Source organism: Puma concolor, chromosome B1 (assembly GCF_028749965.1).
Source record: "Puma concolor isolate L17-30 chromosome B1, mPumCon1.1.hap2, whole genome shotgun sequence".
Lineage (NCBI taxonomy): Eukaryota > Metazoa > Chordata > Mammalia > Carnivora > Felidae > Puma > Puma concolor.
Window position 1 is genome coordinate 197,458,625 of NC_141670.1, and position 20,933 is coordinate 197,479,557.

At 42.1% G+C, this 20,933-nt stretch overlaps 1 pseudogene; it reads left to right on the forward strand.

The window, feature by feature from the left end:
• Positions 1-3,602: 3,602 nt before the first annotated feature.
• LOC112858297 (small ribosomal subunit protein uS7 pseudogene) lies at positions 3,603-4,337 on the forward strand (annotated as a pseudogene).
• The last annotated feature ends 16,596 nt before the right edge of the window (positions 4,338-20,933 follow it).

Consider the following 20,933-nt stretch of genomic DNA (forward strand, 5'->3'; position numbering starts at 1 on the left):
CCATCATCACCATCATCATCATCACCATCATCACCATCATCATCATCACCATCATCATCATCACCATCATCACCATCATCATCATCACCATCATCACCATCATCACCATCACCATCATCACCATCACCATCATCATCACCATCATCATCATCACCATCACCACCATCATCACCATCATCATCACCATCACCATCATCATCATCATTGTCATCCTCTCTTATGACTACAAGTCAAAGAAAGAAATCCATCAAAGTCTGGAAGCCAGAATATAAATATTATTGTTAATCATTACTGTTAGAATACTCATGTTCTTTTAGTGTTTATCTGAAACTACTTTACATTTTTACACTAACTGAAACAAGATTGCTTAGTTTCTCAGGACTGGAAGAATTATAAAGCATATGGCAGAGAATTCACTTTTGTTGGTCCACATCCAGATTTTTGTACTCATGCTGTACCTTATTTGAATATAATGAATCAACAGACAGAGGCTAGAGGCTAGATTAGATTGCTGACTGACTGTCAAGGCAATGGAGAAGTTATGTGGTGAAACCAGCTTATATCTCTCTTGTAATTATGTCGTCTTTACCTTCATTCTGTTTGAAATGAAAGATGCTTCTTCTAGATGCTGGCCCCTTTGAAAAAGTGGCCTGAAAAATACAACATGTTTCTTCCTCAAACTCCAAATTCTATTTCAGATGTTAGATGCTAGTTGCTAAGGGAACCATTACAGGGCAATTATCATTAAAACAGTCTGAAACTAGATACCTGAAGGAGGGGATTATTCTCTGGTCTTTTAAGTGCAATGGTTGGGCAAACCCTTTCTCCCATTAGTAAAGCACGTTCACGGACAGGCTACTTTTCCTTTTCACCCACTTCCTGGGAAAAGAGTGAAAGAAATTGTATTAAATCCTTGGAGAAGAGAAGACTCATATATGGATGAATGTTGAAATCAGATTGAACCCAGACTCATGATAGCTGTGCTATAAGGAAATTGTATTTAAACTTGGGAAACGACTTTTTTTCTTCTACCTTTTTTATAAATAGGAGTACAAATTGCATACAATAAAATGCAGATTTTATGTACATTTTGATGAGTTTTGACCAACGTATACCTTTGTTCAAACACCACCCCCCAAATGATACAGAACATTTTCATCTTTCCACAAAGTGCCCCCCTTATACCACATTCCAGGCATTTCTTCTCCCTGGACACAACTATGCTGGTACCAGTCACCATAATTTAGTGTCTCCTATTCTGGAACTTCATATACATGGAATAACATTATACTTATCTTATTTTCTGGCCTCTATTGCCCAAATGTAAGGCTTATAAGATTAATCCATGGTATTCTATTTACCAATAGTCCTTTCCTTTTTATGGCTGAGTCGTATTCCACTGAATGAATAAAGCTGTTATGAGTGTTCTTTTAGATATCTGTCTGTGGGCAGGTATTTTCATTCCAACTTTAGTGTTGCTAGTCACAGATTTGACTTACTAACTCTATATAGAAGAAGCCACCGTGGGAGTAGATTGTTCTGAACAGAAGGGCCTTTTATGCACTTTTAGCTCTTTGGTCATCTCAGCCCAGGGTTGTGGACCCACTGTCTACCACCATCACCCATCCCCAATCTTCAATACCCATTGAAAGTATTCTCAAATTCCGTATGTCTTGAATACCACAGCCAAACAGTGTAATAAAGTCAAGACCCCTTCCACACTCCCATTCTCACTTAAATAATTGGGACTTCCTTCGAACATGTCAACACCTTGTAGCTCGTGAGGAGACGCACAGTAGCTATGCCTCTGTTTAGATTGAAAAGCAGCCTGGGGTGCGTGGGTGACTCAGTCTGTTAAGTGACTGACTCTTGGTTTCAGCTCAGGTCATCGTCTCACTGTTCCTGAGATCGAGCCCCCATCTGGCTCGCTTGGGGTTCTCTCTCTGTTCCTCTCACTCTCAAAATAAGTAAATAAACATTAAAAAACCAAGCAGTCTAACATTTTCAGAGTAATTGCTTCAGAAACTCGCCTGACCAACCCACAAGCCCCCTCGGGTAGTGACTTTGAATGCATGCATTACCACTTTGCATGAATTTTGCACACATAGTGAAAAATAAGTCAGGTTTCAACAATGCACTTTCCTTTTTTATATATTAAATATAATGTGTTGTCAAATTGATTTCCATACAACACCCAGTGCTCATCCCAACAAGTGCCCTCCTCAATGCCCATCATCCACTTTCCCGTCTTCCCCACCCCCATCAACCCTCAGTTTGTTCTCTGTATTTAAGAGTCTCTTATGGTTTGCCTCCTTCCCTCTCTGTAACTTTAACTTTTATTTCCCTTCCCCTCCTCCCTGGTCTTCTGTTAAGTTTCTCAGGATCCACATATGAGTGAAAACATATGATATCTGTCTTTCTTTGCCTTATTTCACTTAGCATCACACTCTCCAGTTCCATCCACGTTGCTACAAATGGCCAGATTTCACTCTTTCTCATTGCCAAGTAGTATTCCATTGTGTATATAAACCACAATTTCTTTATCCATTCATCAGCTGATGGACATTGAGGTTCTTTCCATAATTTGGCTATTGTTGAAAGCACTGCTATAAACATTGGGGTACAAGTGCCCTTATGCATCAGCACTCCTGTATCCCTTGGGTAAATTCCTGGCAGTAAATTCCTGGCTATTGCTGGGTCATAGGGTAGATCTATTTTTAATTTTTTGAGGCACCTCCACACTGTCTTCCAGAGTGGCTGCACCATTTTGTGTTCCCACCTACAGTGCAAGAGGGTTCCCATTTCTCCACATCCTCGCCAGCACCTATAGTCTCCTGATTTGTTCATTTTAGCCACTCTGACCGGCGTGAAGTGGTATCTCAGTGTGGTTTTGATTTGTATTTCCCTGATGAGGAGTGACGTTGAGCATCTTTTCATGAACAATGCACTTTCTAGGAGGACTTTTAGTGCCTCCTACGTTTTCTGAGCTATAGGAAAGGATATGTTAATAAGACCATATTTAAAATTCACCCCAGTGGTGCTTCAACATCCTTTCTGAGAAAGATGTACTGAGATGTTTGCTATAATCCATGCTAAGACCTTTCTAACACTTTAAGGACTGTGTTACAGCGGAGAATGCGTTATTAGAAAATGGTGGTCTGGCTGTGGGATCCCTGGAGCGTTTGCTTTAGCCCACGGGGTAGTGAGCCTGTTATCCATGCTTTGATTCTGGCACACACAGGTTATGCCTGAAGCTCTCACACATTTCCAATGCTTCTAAGAGGTACACGTCTCTAGGTGATTTAATCCCATCAACTGATTCTTTGTTTTTTCTTTTGGAGATGAGCTGATGTGCAGGGAACACCATTTAAACACGAGTGTTTCCAACTCCTGATTTTGGGGGGGGAGGGGCGGTTTCTTCTCAAGGTTATATGATTTCCCAACTGCTTTCTTTTGGACTCTGTTAGCCAAATAGGCATTAAATACCGTGCCCATTTTACAGATGGTAAGAATGGAGGAGGTTAAGTGGCGTTTGCCCATAGGGCCATGTGTATGGTGTGCCTGGAACCATTGTGATCCCCACCCACGCCTTCAAGGTGACCAAGTGGGAAATGGTGCAACCTGCATCACAGAGACCCCTGACATCAAACCCCTGGGGAAGTGGAGCTCCAGTGACGTGCAGATGAGTGCCGTTTCCTTGAAGGATTACATTGCGGTGAAGCAGAATGTGCCAAAGTACCTGTCCCGCAGCACAGGGCACTATGCGGCCAAATGCTTCTGGAAAGCCTGGCGCCCTGCTGTGGAGAGCCTCACCAACCCGATGACGTTGCACGGCCATAACAACGGCAAGCAGCTCATGACCATGCCCATTGCCAAGTGTACCTTGGAGATCATCTATCTGCTCACCGGTGAGAAACCACACATCACCCCCCCTGACCGCACAGGTCCTGGTGCATGTGATTATTCACAGGTTCTGGGAGGACTCAACCCGAACTGGGCGAACCAGAACAGGGAAGCATCAGGCCACCGATGTGTCCCCACTACGCCGTGGGAACCAGGCCATCTGACTGCTGTGCACAGGTGCCCGTGGGGCCGCCCTCTGGAACATCAAGACCATTGCTGAGTATCCAGCAGATGAGCTCATCAGTCAAGCCCAGGGTCCTTCCAATTCCTATGCTATCAAGAAGCACAAGCTGGAAAGTGTACTCAGGTCCAACCATTGGTCCCCTGGCTGTGGCCCCGATAAACCTGACTGCCCACCCCAGTCTGGGTGGAAGCAAAACCTCGTCTCTGTTCTGAGAGAAATCCCTGAAGTAATTCTAAATTTTTGTAAATGAAAGACAAGTGGATACTTACTGTAAGGGAGGGGCTTGGCAAGGTAGCCCCTCCAAATCCCCCTAAATGTACCCAGCTAGCACTGAAGGATGGGGGAGAATCAGTAAATCTGCACACGAATGAAGAAACCTGAGAGGAAAAGGATCTAGATTCTGAATGCTTTCTCTTTCAGGGGCCAGTATTTGAGAGTGTGCCTGGTGAATCAGGATGGTGGGAACTGAAGGTCGTGAGGCACGAAGAACACCAAAGAGGAAAACGTTATGGCAGAAGAAGGGGTTCACCAAGTAATCTGAAAACATCCAAAAACTTAACTCACAAAACCCACTAGAAAAACATGCACATCATGTACATAGTTTTAATGTTCTAGTTACTACCTTTAAAAAAATTAAAGGACAGGCACCTGGGTGTCTCAGTCAGTTAAGCAAAAGACTTCAGGCCAGGTCATGATAGCATCTGACTTTGGCTCAGGTCCTGATCTCGTGGTTCATGAGTTCCAGTCCCGTGTCGGGCTCTGTGCTAACAACTCAGAGCCTGGAGCTGCTTCAGATTCTGTGTCTCCCTCTCTCTGCCCCCCCCCCCCTTCTTGCTCTCTCTCTCTCAAATAAACATTTTAAAAAGTAAAAAGAAACCTACATAATTTTAATCCATTTTTTATTTATTTAACCTAATATATCCAAAATATTATTGTCTTAAATAATTAATATAAAAATAATGAGATACTTTATATCTTTTTTTTATGTATTAAATCTTGAAATCAAGGGTGTATTTTCTAATTATGGCGCACCTCAATTGGGACAAGTCACATTTCAAGTGCTCTTGCTTTTATTTTTTTATATTAAACATAATTTATTGTCAAATTGGTTTCCATACAACACCCAGTGCTCATCCCAACAGGTGTCCTCCTCAATGCCCGTCACCCACCCTCCCTCCCTCCCACCCCCCATCGACCCTCAGATTGTTCTCAGTATTTAAGAGTCTCTTATGGTTTGCCTCCTTCCCCCTCCGTAACTTTTTTGTCCCCCTTCCCCTCCCCCATGGTCTTCTGTTAAGTTTCTCAGGATCCACATAGGAGTGAAAACAGATGGGATCTGTCTTTCTCTGCCTGACTTATTTCACTTTCAAGTGCTCTTGCTTTTAAGTAGCTTCCATGTTGGATGGTGCGAGGCTTGATGTTCATGGGAGAAAGACAAGAAACGCCCTCTTAGCAGTCACTCTCCCAAGAATTCTGAGCAGGAGTGTGAGCTAGAGCTGTAATCATAAGGTGTGATGAGCTATATCTCAGGACAAAGAGGGTAGTGAGGATGACACCGGGGGGCAGCAATATAACCACAGCCCCACACTGTGGGCCACAAGTGGACCCAGCATTTTGCTTTACCCACTCCCTATTGTTTGGAAAAAGAGTCAATCCCAAAATTCCCGGCCAGTTGGTGTAAGGAGAAGAACCCAAGAGAGAATTTGGTCTTATGTCAAGTTGAAGCAAAGGAGACTTCAGCCAAGAATCTGAAAAGAGAAATATAATGTCCTCTGTTTTGGAAGTCTGTGACATGGGTCAGACCAGTAACAATTCTTTAGTTGTGCATCAGCCTTCCCACCCCACGCCAATATGGCACAAGGGCCTTGAGGGGAGGAATTAGGATATTCTCTTTTATAATAGTTGCTGAAATTTCTGTGGCACCACAGTTGTGGTAAACTGGGTAAGCGTGGTCTTCTTCAACCTCTTCCCAGCACTAGAATAGGACTCACCATGGAGTCATATGCATTAAAAAGTCGTTGAAAGACTGACCAGAGAAACCTGAGCTCCTTTCCTTTCTGCTTGCAGCTCCCTCCTTCCAAAATGGACATAACCAGAAGGTTCACACTGCTCGTGTCTCAAGTAAATTTTTTTTGAAGTTTATTTGTTTGAGAGTGACAGAGACAGCACGAGTGGGGGGAGGGGGTAGAGAGGAAGGGAGAGAAAGAGAATCCCAAACAGACTCCACGCTGTCAGTACAGAACCCGATGTGGGGCTCGAACTCACCAAGTTGTGCATGACCTGAATTGAAACCAAGAGTCGCATGCCTAACTGACTTAGCTGCCCAGGCGCCCCTCAGGTAAATTTCTGTAGGCGTTACTATCCTTACCTACCTACATAAGTCAATGGGAAGAAAAAACTATAAGAAAAATTATTGGAATAAAAGATGTTACATTTGCATGACGTTTTAGATCATATAGAAGGCTCTCGTATGCAAATCTCATTTAAGCCTTCACATTTTACATGTTCAGAGAAGGTAAGACCCTCGGTTCACTCAAGTGACTAACAAATCATTCGGCTGGAAACTGATCCTACAACACCTGACTCCAAATCCAGCTAATTTTAGTCTTCCTTTCCCTGCATTATGGCTGCCTTCAAATGCAGGACCACCTTGTACTGATAATAAAATGCTCTGCACAAATTCATGATATTTTTACCATGTTGTTATCAGGAGTACTCAGTTAGTCCTAAGAAAATATTATTATATGAAACTGCCTTTGACCTATCTTTACATATATTAAATACAACTATTGACCCACCAGAAAACCCAGAGTGGCTCTAAATAAAGATTTTCATTTTCCAGGTTATACCATGATAGTTTGTCTTCCAGAATAAAATGACTTCTTTGGAAGCAGGGGAGAATTGATTTCTTAAATCTGACCCAGACGTCAGATTGGTGTGCTTTATTGTAGGAGTCTAACTGAATGTTTTCTTAGCAGGATCTCCTGTTACTGGAACAAGGAGATTTTGCACAATTTATTCATCGAAGCAATGGGGGAAAACAGGCCAGACCACACAGCTGGCTTAGAAAACAATGTAAATGCCTTTTTGTTCAGTAAACAATTGAAGAGGGAAAATAATTTCCTCCCAAGCCAACTGAAAGTGGGAAAGGACAAACATTTGCTTTTGCCAAATTCAGTCTGAATTATTTATCACCTGCTACAGAACAGGGTATGTGAATAATATTGTAAGAAGCAGTAAAGCTCTGACACCTTCTCAAGAAATAGTTTGTAAGTATTTTGTAAATAGTTTGTGAATTGTCAATAAATTACCATGTATCAGTCCATGTAAGGAGTGGGTCATGGGCAGTTGTGGCCATCATTATACTCTCCTCAGTTCTACATCTTGGCCGAAAAAAATCTTAACACTTCTCAACACGCTGTTGAGAAATGAGTGGACTTGAAGCCCAGAGACCTGGCTTCATTCTGTAGCTGCATTGTCTTCTTCGAGTCACCGAAAATTTCTGAGCTTCCTCTCTCCTGTTGTTAAGCACGCTAAAAATATCTACTTTGTAGGGTTGTGCTGAGAATTAAGTGAGCTAATAGGAGTGAAATGTCCTTGTGCAATACCTGATCCATAATATTAACACCCACAGATCAGTGATCTGTAGGGGGAACATACACTCAGAAATATAATTTTCCTGATTTAAATATGGCTGCAAAATTGGTGTTGCCTGTCTACTAAGCTGATAATCATACCTGCTCCTACAGTGAACTTGAGATGATATAAGAGTAATGCATCACTCATTCATGTATTCTTTCACTGAATCATCATTTTAAAAAAAAGTTAATTTATTATCTACTGCGCGTGTGGCACCATACCAGACCCAAGGCAGACAACATATCTATTCCCCATAGACTACAACCTATAGCCTACTATTGACGGGAAATGGCAGGTGGTAAATGTCGTTATACAGGAAGGGCCTCGGCTCCCTAATGTGAGACTGATGGTTTCAATGTCAACCGTGCACAGCAAAAGACGTTCTCAGAAGGGTGTTTAAGACACCCATCTCATTATTCCAGCTTGCAGTCACAGGGTACCAGGCTGAGATACAGAGAAACAGCCTTCCCTTCTGAGGAGCACACAGGTAAACTCTTATGCTAAAGAGAAGCAAGAGCTCATTGGCAAACAAATCATAAGAATTCAGCACTTAAACAAGTGTTCTTCAAACAAAAATCAAAGGAAAGGATAAGATCTCACTTCTATTGATAATACTCTGCAGCAGAAACCAGATCTGAGAACACAGTGATCAGGACAAACTTCAGACCAAGATGGAGTTTTAAATACATGGTGTTAGGAGAACTGGGCAAATCATTTTGGAAAAGAAAGGCAAAAATTAGATTTATATCACACCATATACAAGAATAAATTCTGAATGGATTAGAAACCTAAATACAAAAAATGGGACCATATATATACTATATGGGTGAATTCCTTTTTAACTTCAGAGTAGAGACAGGCTTCCTAAATATGACCCAAAACCCAGAGGCAATAAAGAAAAGTTGATAAAATTGACCACAGAAAAATATGTAAAAATGCATCGCACAAAACATCATAATCAAAATCAAAAGACAGCCGGGGAAAAAAGCAACATGTACCATAGCCAAAGGTTTAAGATGCCTAATAAGCAAGGAATTCTTAAAATTTTAAGGACAAAGGACAAAAATAATAGAAAAATAGAAAAAAAATATATATGGACATACAATTCGGAAGAGCATATAAACATCACTCTACATATATTAAAAAGTTCAAATTAGTTAAATAAATGCAAGTTATAATAATGCTTGAGTTATTTTTCACCTCTCAGATTGACAAATGATTTAAAAGTAAGAAAACAAATGGTACTGAAACGACTGGATATCCACACGCAGAGACGGAATCTAGACACAAGCCTCACACCCTTCACAAAAATGGACTGAAAGTGGATTCTAAACATAATTTAAAGTACAAAACTGTTGGGGTGCCTGGGTGGCTCAGTCGGTTGAGTGTCCGACTTTGGCTCAGGTCATGATCTCAGTTCGTGACTTCGAGCCCTGCATCAGGCTCTGTGCTGATAGCTCAGAGCCTGGAGCCTGCTTCAGATTCTGTGTCTCCCTCTCTCTCTCTCTCTGCCCCTACCCCGCTCATGCTCTGTCTTAAAAATAAAACATTAATTTTTTTTTTTTTAAAGTACAAAACTGTAAAGTTCCTAGACGATAACATAGGAGGAAACCCACCCAATCTTGGACAAAGTAATGACTTTGTAGATACAACACAAAGGCATGACCCATGGAGGAAATCATTGATGAGCTAGACTTCATGAAAATTAAAATTTTATGCTCTGGGGAAGACACTATGAACAGAATGAAAGACAAGCCACCGACTTGGAGGACACATTTGCAAAAGACATGTCTGATAAGGGACTGTTATTCAAAAATATAGTCTTAAGTGAGAAAATGAATGGCATAATTTTCAAAACTGGGTTCAAGACCTGAACAGACACCCCACCAGAGAAGATAGAAAATATACAGATGGCACATAGCATATGAATGGATGCTCAGCATCATACATTATTAGGGAATTGCGAATTAAAACAAGATGCTACTACTCACCTATTAAAATGGCCAAAATCTAAAACACTGACAACACCAAATGCTGGCAATTGAGGATGTGGAACAGCAGGAGCTCCCCTTCATTGCTGGTGAGAATACAAAATGGTACCACCACTTGGAAGACAGTTGGGTATTTTTTTTTTTTTTTTACAAAGCTAAATATACTCTTACCCTTATGACACGGGAGTCATGTTTCTCAATATTTACCAAAGGAACTGAAAGCTTGCACCCATACAACAACCTAAGCACGGATGTTTATAGCAGCTTTGTTCTCATTTGCTGAAACTCAGAAGCAGCCAAGATATTCTTTGGTAGGTAAACGGATTGAAAGAAAGAAGAAAGAAAGAAAGAAAGAAAGAAAGAAAGAAAGAAAGAAAGAAAAGAAGGAAGGAAGAAAACTACATCCAGACAATGGAATATTCAATACTCAAAAAAGTGAGCTATGAAGCCATGAAAAGACATGGAGGAACTTTGAATGCATATTATGAAAGGAAAGAAGTCAATCTGAAAGGCTACATACTATATGATTCCAACTATATGACATCCAGGAAAAGACAAAACTATGGAGACAGCAAAAAGATCAGTGGTCAGCAGGGCCTAGGGAAGAATGACGGATGAACAGGGACAGCATGGAGAATTTATAGGGCAGTGAAACTGTTCTATATAATATTAGAATAGCAGATACATGTCATTATATATGTCATTATTTGTCAAAACCCATACAGTGTATAACACCAAGGGTGAGCCCTAATGGAAAGTTTGAACTTTGGTTATGATGTGTCAGAGTGGGTTCATCAATTGCAGCAACTGTAACACCCTGACCAGGGATACTGATGGTGGCGAAGGACACCCATGTGCGGGACGGTGAATATACAGGAACTCTCTACTCTCCACTCAATTTTTCGGTGAACCTAAAACTACTCTAATATACAAAATCTCTTACAAAAATAGAACAACACATCTTGGTGGTAAAACTGTGAGACAACACATTCTCTTCAAACATTACTGGTAGACATGCGAACCAATACAACCCTTCTGGAGGGGAACTCCAGACCCAACAAAACTACCTACATGCTTACCTTTTGACTCCACAATTCAATTCCTAGGAATCTATGGCATGACATATAGATATACACAAGGTTATTCGTGGCAGCATTGCTTGTTATTTCAAAATATCAGAAACTACTTAAATACTCAAAGCAGAATTATTGAAAATAAATGTGGCATGTCCACACAAAGTAATAGTATGTACCTATAGCAAAAATCAAGGAAGATCTCCTTTGATTAGTATGATGTGATTTTCAGAATATACTATCACATGAAAAAAGCAAAGTGCAAAGTTGTGTCTGCGGTATGCTACCCTTCATGTAAGAAAGAAAAGGATATAAGAAAATGCACCACACCTAATTTTTGCAAAAGTTGAACAGGGAGGATAAACCAAAAACTAAAGAGATTGGTTATATGCAAAGGATAGCTAGGAAAAGGCTGGACAGGAGCAGAGAGTAGGGCCAAGTGGTCTTATAAGGAGAGAGGGCCACTTCTCCGAGTGGATTTCTTTAGATAGCCCTCACTCTTAACGTCACAGGAATATTTCACAACCCCCCCCCCCAAATTAATCATTAAAATCAACCAGAATGCAGGGGAATCCAAGGTGGAGAATAAAAGACACAAAATGAACTTCATCACATCGCCACGAATATCGAAAGCGCACCGAAGGGGTTGGGGAAGCAAAGAACTGACCTAAACCACCTTGAAAAACTGGCATTTGGATAAAATATCTGGTAAAGCACAAGACAATAAGAACTTCGTGCAAATGCTGTCATTCAGGAAAATCGTTTCTCATAGAGATACGGGTTAGCAGTTCTAAAACTATTTGACGTGTGTAATAGGATTATGTGAGGATTATATACTGTGCATGATGCGAGCAGGATTTCTTGCAGCCACAGAATGGGGGTGAGGGTGGGTACATGGCACCTCTCTGAATTATCTTTGCAGTTTCTTATGAATCTATAATTATTTCCAAAAAATAAAAATAAAAAAGAAGGGCAAGGGCAGCAGGTAGCTGGAAGGACCGGGTCGAGATGTCTAGCCTGGTCAGTCCACGGGGCTCCAATGCATTTGTAAATCTACTGCATATGCTCTCATAAGGGAATGTGTGTGAGCGTGTGCATGTGTGGGCATGTGCACACACACTTTTACATAGGCATAAGTATGTATAAATAGAAAGGTGATGATTTTAGAAAAGATTTTTTTCCTGATGTTTCTTATTTTTCTACCATGAACATATATTATCTTTAATGGAAGAAAAGAGAGGCATTTATAATAATGTTAGAAAAAAAATTGGAATTACTTGTCCAACTTAAACAATTCATCTATGGGGAAACCGAGGCCCAGAGGGATCGCATGTCAGGGCCAAGCTCCCCCAGTGACCCCATGGCAAGGTGAAGGCCACTGCCATCTATCTGTCCAAGGCTTCATCCATGGAGCCTGTGACATCCTTCTCTCGGGAGGAATCGACCCTTTTCTTCTCCCAGAGTCCAAGTTTCTATAGGAAATGTCAACAGCAGGGCCAAAGAAATTTCACAAAGCGAATAATAGACATATAATTAGTACTGCAGAAAGCAATTTGATTGTTGATGAAAAAGCAAAGTTGTCAACCAGAGGTATGCAAACAGGCTTTCTGTGCCAATAAAATTCCAGCAGACTTGTTTAAAATTCTCTACTGATGAACATCCTTTTCACATAAGGCAAACAGTAATTGTAAAAACACAGAACCACCAAAGTCTTTTAAAAGTCTCTGGCATAGTTTCATTTATGTAAGACTTTTTTTTTTTCCCTTAAAACTAAAATTATCTTAAATATCAATTCCTAAAATTAAATTTAAAAAATAAAAGGCCACTCTTTCTTTGAAATTCTTTAAGTAAAAGATCTGGGTTATTCCTTGAATGCAGGAGCAAAGAATTTTGGAAATAAAGAAAGATTTTTAGGCAGTTTGAAAACCCCAGTTTTCTTTAGAAATGACTAAGACTATTACCATTTTAGGATAAAACACACATAAAAGTGTGATTGGAAAATAGCTTATTTTCACTGTGTAAAGAAAATGCCTATTTGATAAAAACTAGTGAGTAGGGAATTTTCTGAAAAAGTTGTTTTGCTTTCAGATTCCATTTATCAATACGTGTTTCAACAAAAATCCATTAAGCACCTGCTTTAGACTGGCCCCACTCCCATTTGGGTTCCGAACATACATCAGTGAATGAGATCAGTAGAGCTTAAACTGTAAGAAATTCGTACGGCTCCAGCCCTAGGAATTTGGAAAATAGCCACATGTTTTTCCCATCGTGAGAAAGGATTGTGATGGACGTGAGAAGAGGCATCACCCTACTTCATTCTGCACACAAGGGAAAGGGTACCAGCAGTGGCTAAAGATTCAAGCACTTCCCAGACAGCACTTTGCCATAATCACGACCACCCACTGTGGTAAGTAATTTCTCTATGTTCCAGCCCTGGGAACTATGATTCAGAAGCTTAAGTAACTAAATGGGGGTAAGACAGAGGTAGCGATAGAGACATTTAAAGAAGGACAAGCTTGAGCAGGTATGGAATACATCCTTTACTCCCATTATCATGTTGAAGAATTTTTGTTAAGGTAGGGAGTGAATGAATGAATGAATGAAGAGAAGGACATAGGGATTCTCATTTTACAGCTATCCCTTACCTACGCATGGGTTAAGTTTCATGTTCTACTTTATTTTTTTTTAAGTTCATTGATTTATGGGGGGGGGGGAGGGGCAGAGAGAAGAGAGAGAGAGAATCCCAAGCAGGCTCTGTTCTTTCAGTACAGAGCCCAACATGGGCCTCGATCCCACAAACCATGAGATCGTGACCTGAGCTGAAATCAAGAGTTGGTTGCTTAACTGATTGAGCCACCCAGGTGCCCCCATGTTCTAATTTAGAGAGTAAATGGTGGCCCCTTAATTTCTGGGAAGGGCATTCTCTGGAGGCACTGAGCATAGAAGGAATTAGAAAGAAAGGACAGGACTGTGGCCCAGCTCTGATGAGGTGGCAAGAAGGCAAAGAACCTGGGTCACTGCCCCCTTCTTCTTTCCAGTTAGTACCTTCATCAGCTTGGTTGAATAACAGCTAACACCTAGGACTTCAAAACCTCATCCCATAAAATAAAAACAATGAAACGTGTCTCACTGTCCAGTTGTGAGAAGGAAACAAAACAAGCACATTGCGTGCAATTGCGTGGAAGGTTCTTGGCTCCTGGCTAACAGAACCTTCTTTCACAAGCGCCCACCTGAGACCAGGATGGGACCAGCAGAAACAGACTTGGTTGTGTGTTGCGGGGCATGAAACATGTCTGCTGGTGAGGGAGCTGTGGAGGGAAGAAGGCGAGGGGGTAGGAGCTGGGTGGGCAGAGGCCACACAGTCAGGGTTTTTGAACAGCACCACAGATGTCACCATGGAATGTTGGAGTCGTCCTCCGAAGGTCTTCAAAAGTCAAGCTGAATCCAATCCAGTGAGGCTCCACCTAAAAAGAGCATATGGTCTGGATGGTTTTTCAAGCCCCTTCTAGCCCTCAGGTTCTGTGACAGAATCATCTTTAAAATAACCAGCCTTTAATTTTTTTTTTCCAGTACCTTCTTTTGTAAAGTCAGAGAGTTCAACCGATTGCTTACCTTCCATTGCCTCTCGGTGGGGTTTATTTATAGAATAATCACATGACAGCCAGAAATACCTTCAGACCAGGAGGGACACCGGCCATCTGTTCCTCTGATAAGGCGCTTCCAGTGAGTTCTCCGGGATGCTGGTACTTAACAAAATGTTGCTACGGCATCATCCAATCTGTGTATTTATAGGGAAGGAGAATGTGTGTACGTTACATATTTGGACTTGTTTCTTTCAGCGGGAGAAATATAGCTTCTGCCATATGTTTGCCACACACATAATTACCTCAGCACTCCATACATCTAATTTTAAATATTTTACCATCCGCAGAGCAGCAGGTTAGAATCTTCCCCTTGAGTCCAGAGACACTTAAACCCATCATCCTGGAACAGAAGCCCTTTGTGGGAGGGTCATTAATCAGATAATTACTAACTTTCAAGCTGATTCTCTAAATAAACACTCCCCGTTTTGAGGTATCTTCTGGAGCTCGGAGAGGAAGGCCATGGTTCCCAGGTGGGTCCAAGGCATGCGCCTTCACTCCCTCTGGCTTCCGCCACCCCCCACAGCTCCTCTTGCGTGCATGAAGGGCCTGTTGGTAAGAATGAGACCTGTAGCTTCGCTTAGTATGCTTGTACCTCATGCCGCACTGTGCTACACATGGTATGTGAGGTACCTGATTTTGCTTCTCACAGCAGCTCTGAAGGGTGGGACTCATAACCCCACCTTACAAGTGGTCAGACTGAGGCGTACAGAAGGTAAGTATCTAGTAAAGGACAGAGCTGGACCTCAAGCACAGACCTAACTCTCTAAAGGGGACGCCATTTTGTTAAATACTTCAAACACGGATTCAACCAAGGTTACCCAAAGCCCTCCCAGCACCTGCTTTGACCTTGGGAATACGGTGCTCCACAGAGAAGGCAGAGTCCTCTCTCTCACGGGACTGGGAATTCTGACAGCAGAGGACGGACAAACAGCAGGGGAGAAAATGGCAGGTACTCAGGAAGCTATGATGGAAACAATGCAGGACAATACACAGGGAGAGCCCCGAGTTCACTTCGACTTAGCTTTGTGGAATGAGCTGAGACCTGAAAGAGACGAGGCTGGGCAAGGGAAGCTCCTGAGGCAGAACATTCTGGGCAGAAGGAACATCTGTAAGCTCATCCCCTTTACAAGTTCAGATGGAAGATAGGTGGAACCAGATCCTCTGTGCAGGCGGGGATCCAAGTATAGAAAGGAGTCTCAGAGGCAGACAGGGACATGTTTTATAGAAGCTTCCAGACCAGGGCAAGGAGATTGACTTTTCTTGAGGTGTCTGAGTGGCTACTTGTGGAGCAGGAGGTGTTTAAGGGGTGATTTTCATCATCTGGTTTATACTTTTCAGAACTCAGAATTGTACGTGGACGGGGGTGGGGTTGGTGAGCACAGAAGCAAGAGGAACCATTAGGTCACTACCGCAGCAACACCCAGCCCAGCAGGTGGATGGAGTGTTGCTGCCACCCGTGTGAGGGGTGGCCGGGAAGGGGGACAGGGCATTCTTCCCATATGAGCTCTATCTAGAAAGATAACCAAGATCTCATTAGGCAGGGGAATGGAGAAGAATATTTCACTTAGAGGGAACAGTGATTGCAAATATATGGAAGTCTCTAAGTACAGGGTAAGTTAGGGAAGCAGTAAATATTTGTCCCCAGACTATGGTGGGACCCAAACTGTTAGGAACAGGCGGTGAGGGGCCTTGAGCATATATAAGGGCTTCTCCACAACGAGAACGAGTGTCCCTTCCTCTAGGTGGACAGAGCCCACACCAGAGCTCATGGGAAGGAAAAGTGGGAATAGCGATCACTTCAGCTCCTCCTTCCTGATGACACCCTGAGCTACATCTAGAGCAGTGTGCAGAAATGTCTGATGTCCCTTCTCTACTCCCTCACCCCACTCCTGCCACCCTCTTACAAGGTCTATTCTGGGTTCTTGCTCAGTTCGCTAGTGCTTATGCATAGGACTGCCTGGTGGGAACAGTATGTGCCCCACATAGGAAATGGTGGTCCACACCCAGGACTGGTGCCAGGACTCTCATCCTGGAAGGTTCCATGCTAGATGTTTGCAATAGACCCTTGATCCTCTAAGTGGAACAGCAGTATCAGAATTTCCTGGCGTATGTTAGAAATGCAGAATCTGGGGGCACCTGGGTGGTTCAATCGGTTAAGCATCTGACTTTGGCTCAGGTCACCATCTCACGGTTTGTGAGTTGGAGCCCCACAGAGGGCTCACTGCTGTCAGCCTGTCAGCCCCGAGCCTGCTTGGGATCCTCTGTCCCCCTCATTCTGCCCCTCCCCCACTTGTGCTCTCCCCAAAAATCAATATAGAAAAAAAGAAATGCAGGATCTCCAGCTTACCCTAGAGTAATTGAATCAGGCTCTGCATTTTAGCAAGATTCCCAGGTAAGTTGCGTGCACATCTGAATCTGAGAAACACTAGTCCAGATAAAACATGTTCTGCCAAAGATAAGTCATGGCCGAGAAAGCCAGAAAGGGTCCAGAACTGTGCAGAAACCCACCACGTGATGCTAGCTGATGCCTGGGATCGGCAAATCCTGTGTCAAGGGCATGGGTGGGCACTGAATGTTTCGATTCCCATTGCCAGCTATGCTTCCAACAGAGTTAGAGGCAGACATGTGTTCTTAGGGCCGTGTCTTCCCTTGCTTCCTTGTGTCTACCAGTGAAGATACTTCTTTTAATGGATGCAAAGACAAGGTTGGAAGGTTCTCCTAATAAATAAATTTCCCTGAAGAAAAACAGAATATTTTCCCTTGACTGCCATCAGAAGAACTTAAAGTGCTCAGGAGAAGAAGAAGAAGAAGAAGAAGAAGAAGAAGAAGAAGAAGAAGAAGAAGAAAAGGAGGAGGAGGACGAGGACGAGGAGGAGGGGGAGTAGGTGGAGGAGGAGGAGAAAAGTGGGAAAAAGAAATCTATAAAGAAAATGAAAAACTGTGTAAATTGCTTTATGAGCACAAGAAATGTCCAATGAGTTATCTGTTCGTACGGAGCATTAGGTGCTCTCGTTCATCGGGGGAATCTACTCTTTTACTGTGCTACATTATTGATACACAAGCAGACATTCTCTTTCCTTGCATTATTTTTTTATAAACTTACCACCTTTTAACACTACATAATCTCTTAGTTTTAACGTTTGGGTCTGAATCCTTAGGGTGATCTCAGTCTGAGGTGACTCTGGTTTGAGGTGTTGGGTCAAAGAGAGGAAGATCAAAAAACCCTAAAATATTAAATTACCACTCAGTATATGTGAAATGTGTCTTTGAAGCTCATGCAACTTTTTTTTTAGCTTAATGCTCGATGGCATGTCACTCTGTCTTAAATCTCTGCAAGAAAAAAATCAATTAGCATCGTCGAGCTGGTAATTCTACACCATATTCCGCAACAAGGAGAATGACAGAGAAAGAGCAATTTAGGCTGATAGCTACATCAAGCACAGTACAGTTGATTAAAAATTTAACAGTTTTTTTCTGATGAATGTCCTAGCTCAGATTTGGAAAACACTGACGGATTTAATTTTCCACTGACTAAATAATCATTTTATAAGCCATGTATAATTCATGTAATGGCAATGTTATGGGCTTGTTAAAAATCACTGCTACTAAACAGTTAACGCTCTCTAGCAAGCAGAGACTTATAAAGGATTATTATTGGAATTAGTTGGCACCCTTTCACTGAGAAAGGGGTTTTGCCTTCTGAATCTTTAAAATGAAATAGGTTCAACCTATTAGCACAAGTAACACCCCACCCCACCCCCTGACCAAAAAAAAAAAAAAAAAAAAAAAAAAATCCATAAGTACGTTTTGGGGAAAGCATGGGATCTGTTTAGCTCTGTGTTTCCCAACCAGATAACCCTGAACAAGATATTCAGCTTTCCCAAGGTCAGTTTCCTTACCCAGAAAACCAGAATAGGGTGATAATCATGCCTATGAGACAGTGTTAGTAGGGGAAGAAAGCGAAGCGATGCTTTTCTTTTTAAAACCACTTAATGGCGGGGCGCATGGGTGGTTCAGTCGGTTGGTTAAGCGTCTGACTTCAGCTCAGGTTAAGATCTCACAGTCGTGGGTTCGAGCCCCATGTCAGGCTCTGTGCTGACAGCTCAGAGCCTGGAGCCTGCTTCGGATTCTGTGTCTACCCTCTCTCTGCCCCTCCCCTTCTCATACCTCTGTCTCTCTCTCTCAAAAGTAAATAAACATTTAAAAAATTATTTTTAAACTTAAAGAAAAACACTTAATGGCATTTTTTAGAGAAATAGAAAATCAACTCTAAAATTCATATGGCACCACAAAAGACCCCAAATAGCCAAAGGAATATTGACCAAAAAAGAACAAAGTGGGAGGCCTCACAATGTCGGATTCCAAAACGTATTTCAAAGCTACAGTTATACAAACAGCATGGAACAGAATAGAGCCCAGAAAGAAATCCTTACATCCATAGTCTACTGATCTTCCACAAGAAAGTCAAGAATACACAATGTACAATGCATAATACACAATTTTCCTTGTTAAATATATGAACCAGCCCCCCTGGAGACTTTAAGGGAGCTACTCCTTGGTCGTAAAGTTGAAAGATTTCTCTTTCTCATCTGGGAAAAAAAAAATCCGGTTTCTAGTTTAGCTGGACCCATAAAACTGGTATAACCAGACAACTCAAGCTTGTGCTGAAAAATCCGTTAGCTTTGAGGTCCTGTATTTCTCTTCCATTCCCTGAGGTATAAAGAAAAAGACACGTAAGAAACTCATGGCATGTCAGATAATAAAACTAACTTGCTTGGGGCGCCTGGGTGGCTAACTCAGCCGACCTCGACTCAGGCTATCTTCTCACGGTTTGTGAGTTCGAGCCCCACATCGGGCTCTTTGCTGTCAGCATGGAGCCCACTTCAGATCCTCTGCCTCCCTCTCTCTCTGCCCCTCCCCCACCTCCCAAAAATTAAAAAAAAAAAAACAACTTAAAAATAAAGTCGTTCAATTGAAATTTTCATCTATCATGTGCAGAGAAACCACAGAAGAGAAAGATTTCATCTTTCTTTCGTTCCAGGAAGGCTCCCCAGAAGAAGGGACCTTGTGTTGGCCATTACAAGATGCATGAGGGTTCTGCATGTACAAAGAAAGGAGGGTGCATGGTAGCTTGCTCAGAGAGAAAAGCACAGTGGCAATGACAATCTTCACGTTGCCCCAGCACAGTGGGAACGCTTGTTGAAATTTTTCTCATTATCACGCATTGAAGGAGCACTACCACGTATCAGGAACTGTTCCCGAGAAACAAAAGGGTAAAGTCAGTTTTGATCTGTGCCCTGGAGTTCACGGTTGAGGCAGATAGAAAGTCACACATGCACATAGAGTGTGGAATGAAAAATGCAGTCCCAGCAGTGGGCATGAGTTGCCATGGGAACACAGAGACACTGAGTGACTCTGCCGGAAGAAGGGAGAGAAAAGTTGTGCAGAGAATTACCCATGAGCTGTGATGAGATCACCAGCAAGGGAAGAAGGAGGCAGGGACATCCCAAGCAGATGGGACATCATGTGGCACCTGAGCCTGGAGGTGGGGCAGTCCGTGGCTTCATAAGCCATAAAGGATTGCTAAAAAATTAAGAATTACAAGACAATGACAAAGGGTATTCAACCAAGGACAGGGCTCTTCTGAGTGTGACCCTTGTGACCGCACAGGCTGCACACCCACGAGGTCACCCTGCCTATGGAGGAATGTGCACGAAATTTACCCTCCTGTTTCATCTCAGAGCCCTTTGTCCCAGTCCACCTCCAGGTCACTGAAAGTGACCACAAGGTTGTTACTTTTCCTCACAATGAAACTCTGATGTTGGAAAACCTTCACTCCGACCATTCTTCATTGCTACAAAACCGGTCTAGGTAAATGCCATTGAAACTGACTGCAATAAACAATAGAGAAACACAAAGGAAATGAAAACCACCACAGAGAATGCAAAAGAAACCAAGAGGGTAAAAACCCAAGCAGAGGAACTCCTGTCATGCAGAGCGATTTGTCTAAGATCAGAGGAGCTAAATGCCTCCTTGAGTCCCAGAATTCACTCACCATAATTGAAAAGCACTTTAGACTTTCCTGAAATCATTGCATTTTTCCCCCCAAACATGGCTTGAAAGTAGATTGCAGGATAAACAGAAATACCATGAAAAATTGTCTAGGGATTAGAAACATAAAACCTTTTATGTTTCAGAAATAAAGGCCATAAAAACAAAGTATCTATATTTAACTATTCCTGTGGATGGTAATGAGATATTTTTAGAAGAGAAAAAGCTTATATGGCATATGTGCATTGCCTTGTTTAGATCAGGTTAGATTACAACGTAATGACTAACCAACTTCAGATTTTATGGTTAAACAAAGCTTCATCTTATTTATGTGTGTGTTCTCTTTATTGCTCTGCAGAATTTCTGCTTCTTACCATTGAATACGGACTGAGGACCTGTCTATCGAAGATTCAGGGAAGCCGGGTCAGTTTTTTAAGGGATGTAGTAT